The 4,407-nt window shown below is 57.3% G+C and overlaps 1 long non-coding RNA gene across 1 annotated transcript; it reads left to right on the forward strand.

Moving 5' to 3' along the window:
* The first annotated feature begins 517 nt into the window (after positions 1–517).
* On the forward strand, positions 518–3,582 carry LOC125917820 (uncharacterized). The gene is made up of 3 exons (XR_007456304.1): positions 518–615; positions 1,252–1,311; positions 3,249–3,582. It is a non-coding gene; the product is annotated as an uncharacterized LOC125917820 (long non-coding RNA).
* The last annotated feature ends 825 nt before the right edge of the window (positions 3,583–4,407 follow it).

A 4,407-nucleotide genomic window follows, 5' to 3' on the forward strand; every position in this document is an offset into this window, starting at 1 on the left:
TGGACGCTTAACCCACTGAGCCACCCCGGGGCCCCACGACAACGCATGTTTACAGAGTGTCTTCTATGTGCTAAACATTGAGGTGGTAACAGTGAAGGAGTCCAAAACGGTGTCTAACTAGAGAGAATCAATCTGGTTGAAGAACCAAGACCTCATGGGAAGAGGCAATTGGCCAGCCAGGCGGTCAGCACGAAGTGCCAGAGACGCCCTGGGAGGAGGAGGTCCTCTGCCGGCCCACTCGGGGCTGGGAGAATGTCGTCAGCCTAATGTGGACCCTAGAGCAGGCAGGGTCCCCACGGAGCCCTGGGTGAGTGAGGCCCGGGCCAGTGCCTCCCACAACACACGAAATCCCCAGAAGACAGAGAGGCAGTCCAAGGACCCGAGCATCCGTCTCAGGATGCCATTTGACCCTTTAGGGCTTTATTTCTTTATCCGAAAAAGAGAACGTTACAATAGCTCATCTCTAGACTCCAGCCACCTGTCACACCCTGCGCTCCTCTGTTTATTTGTGACACAGATGCCATCTCTAGGAAAACGATATACGCTTATGTCATGGTCACGAGAGATGCTCCACCAGCAGAGGGCAGAATCTATGATGAAATCCCCCAGTCCAAGGTGAGCTGATACTACTTATGGGCCACTCCCCCCACACACACACCCAGGAGTCGGGGAACAACAGGCCAAGGATCTGGAGTCTCCAACCAAGTATCGTCATGTCAGGAAAATGATGCCAGGAGCCCCTCTACGAGGACAGGAACATGGCCAACTGTCACCCCATGGCAGCCTGCAGGGCTGGAGGCCATCAGCTTCCACATGAGGGTCTGGCTGTGGGTGAGGCCAGAGGCTTCCTTAGGGATGGAGCACCTTCCATGGGGGACCTGGTGTGAGGTGAGGGCTACTAGGTGGCCACTGGCACAGGAACAGGGGGCTAAGAACTGTGTCCAAGGGCACAGAACTGAAAGGTCCCCTTGAACTCAACTTCCTGTTCTGGCTGCAGCACAGCCCCTCCTCCCATTGGCCATTCACCCGCCTGCCCCTCCCTCACCTCCCCATACCCGACCCTGACCCTCTCCGACGCTGGATGGAACCAGAGCTGAGGCGGGGGGTTGGGGGCCGTGAGGGGGTTGGGGGTTGGGGGTGGCTGACTAGTGACATGGGAGCAGGGGGCAGGAGGCGGGGCAGAAGCAGGAAGGGGAACTCGAGAGGTTTTCGCCTGGGCCCCTCACTGAGGGGAAGATGGGTGTTTTACAGGAGCGCCCCGCCAAGGAGGAGCCCGTGAACGGGATTTATTCCACACTGCAGTCTGAGAAGGTGAATCCTTGTTGTGTTTTTATTTCTGTGGTCCCGTACTCCGGCAAGGGCTCCGGCCAATCTGCTGTACCCTGCCCACCCCACCAGGGGCCAGAGGGTTCCCTCGGTCCCCTTCTCTGTACTTCCCGAGACTAAGTGCCCAGGGCCTTGGTCTGCAGTTATCTCACGCATGAGTCCTCCTCCCCAGGTCCACGGCCATCCGACAGCTGGCCTGCGTGTAAATGCAGGAGCCTCTGAACTCTGGTGTGGAAACGCCAGCCTCTAGAGCACCTGGGGCCATACCAGCTCACAGGGCAAAATTAGAGAAACCAGGTGCCCCCCTCTGGACAGACACAGACCCACACCAGTTACCCAGACCGGCAAGTAGAACACAGGCTGAATTTCAGTTCCACATTCCCTACATCCGGTTGACTTTTACAGTATGCAACCTGTACAACAATCTGCGGCGGAGCAGTGACACTCACAGGGCCCCGGGCCTCAGTGTCCTGCTCTGGAATACACAAAGAGGAGAGGTAGGTCCTGTGCTGTGACAGGACTTCCAGTCTGGGGGATGTCACTGTCTGAGGATCCTTTTTCGCTATAGTCAGAAGGACAGATTTGAGGTCTCTTGGCGAATCAAATGTTTTGTTAGTGTGCCTGTTGAGCAGCTGGGCAAAATCATCGTAAGAGATCAGTATGAACCCGGGGAGTCTAGGGGAAAGGGAAAAGAGTGAGGCAATGGGAACAAATCAAGAGCGGGAGGAAATATTAGGAAATTGGCTACAGTGGATCGGGAGTAAGAATTAAGAGCTGAACCGGCAGGACGTCTGGGAGTTTGCAAGAGAAATCCGTGCACGGGTCAGTTGGGGTGTAAAGATAAGCCGGGGTCCTGGAGAATGAGACAGAAGGACCTCTTCTTCCTCAGTGCTCAGGAGCAGCAAGGAGGGAGGGGGAAGTGAAGGGGCGACTGAGGAAAGAAGGAGGAAAGGGGAAGGAGAAGCGGGCAGTGAGGGGCAGGGTGGCCGCCTGTTTGAGCCGGGATCGGAAGGACAGCAGGAGGACACGGGTGATGATATGGGCAAGGACTGGTCAGAGGAACCGATCAGGGCTTCCCGGCTTGCGGCACCTTGAAGCGTGTCCTCTGGACCAGGTGGACGGAGGTTAGGAATTGGTCCCTGCGTCCTTTGAAAATTCTTTTTTCCTCCTGGGCCCGCTTTATTTGGGAGCGGGCTGGGGAGGGCTGTGGGTCTGCCGGGCCCAAAGCGGAGCTCACACCTGCCAGTTCCACACTGGAGCGCTCTCACCGTGGCCTTAGTCCCACGCGCGGCTCACTTCCCTTGAGAACACGGGACCCTTCACGGACCAGGCCGTAGGGGAGGTCGGTGGTCAGAATGTCAGGACTAAGGGCCCGTGCCATGTTCTCTTGGGGAATCTGGGGGGGGGGTGCCAGTGGGCGAGTGGGGAGTCCTGGGAACCCCCGGTGGCGAAGCCGCCAGCCCCAAGCCCCAGCCCTACCCCCAAGGCTAAGACTCCGCCAGCCGGTGGGAAGGTTGCCTGCAGAGCTCCCTGCCATCAGACCACAGGACCCTAGTGGCAGTGACCCTCCGCTGTGTGAGGTGCAATTATGGGGGTTCAGAAGGAGCTGGCGCTCCGCTGCGAACCAGGAAGACTGGTAGTTTGAGCCTACGGTCAGAATCAGAGCGAATACCCCCATTCCCGCCTGCTGCCTTTGTGTGGGCCACGCAGTTGATTGCACAAGGGCTTCCGAGAGGGAGACCGGAGGCAGAGGCAAGGGACCCAGCAAAGGGCAGAGCCCTGCTGGCCCAGATTCCGCCAGCACCAGGGAAACGGAGGCACCTCCCTGTGCCCTCTACAGAACCGTCCTGGGTGCCGCCCGGGGCTGGGGTTCCCCAGCGGCAGCTCATGCTTAACCTGTCGCTCCATCTCCTCGTACGCAGATGGGGAAGACCAGCACTCAGGACGGCAAACCTCCTGGGACTTCAACCTATGAAAATGTGATTTAGGCTCCTGGACGGCATTCACTCTGCAGACACTGAGCTTCCCACGTCATGTGTTCCAGCAGATGCCCCAGACCCAGACTCCCTCTGTTCGGATCTTACCTGGACATAGCAAACCATCACCCCAATACGGGACTTTTCGTGACTGGAGGTGATGACCCTTCCCAGCAACCCCGTATGTAGAAAGGATTGATGTTTCGCGCACCGCCTGGGACGCCCTGACCACGCTCAGTGTCCGGGAGGGGCCCCGGCGCACGGCCTCCACGGTCCACACGGCACCTTCGGCAAATTAGGCAAAAAACCCCCTTTTCCGGAGGCGGATACAGCCCCTCCCAAGTGTGTGGCTTGACAAGCAGAGGGTGGGCTGCATTTCAGCCTCCTCTTGCCCCTCTGCCCAGGAACTTTTGTGCAGGGGACAGCTGGCTGGACCAGCCCAACCAACCACATGTGACGGTGTCGCCTGGGAAGCCATTGGAGGGGTAGCTCTCCACCGTGCAGACGCACCCTCCAAATGGAGTGTTGGCAAGTGGTCTTTCTGTAGGGACGAGGTGGTTGGGGCATATTTCTTCAGGCTGTACTTCAGAAGCCTCTTAAGCTTTTCTTTCTAGCCCAGCTTTCCACGTGACTGGGCGCTTGAGTGCCCAGCTATTAACATTATTCTAAGGGTATCCACGAGGGTGTTCCTGGATGAGATTAACATTTGGATTAGTAGACCGAGTAAAGTAGGTTAATCCCCACTCCAGTACGGGCGCCCATCACCAAATCCGTTAAGAGCCTGGGTAGAAGGAGGAGGCAGAGTAGAGGAGAATTCGTTCTCTCTGCCTGACCGTCTTGGAGCTGGGACGTCAGTGCTCCTGCCCTAGGATTTGGATTTGGATTTGGACTGGAGCTTTCACCATCAGCTCTCCAGCTGGCTGACTGCAGACCTGGGGATTTCTCAGTCTTCATCACCACTCAAGCCAGCTCCTTGTTGTATATATCGCTTTCCTGTTGGTCCCGTTTCTCTGCAGAGCCAGACTAACACCTATTCGTAGACGCTTAAGGGCAGGATCCATGACGTCATGACATTAAAGAGTGACCACGAGAGCTGAGAGTGTCA

Source organism: Panthera uncia, unplaced genomic scaffold, assembly GCF_023721935.1.
Source record: "Panthera uncia isolate 11264 unplaced genomic scaffold, Puncia_PCG_1.0 HiC_scaffold_2504, whole genome shotgun sequence".
NCBI classification, from domain to species: Eukaryota; Metazoa; Chordata; class Mammalia; order Carnivora; family Felidae; genus Panthera; species Panthera uncia.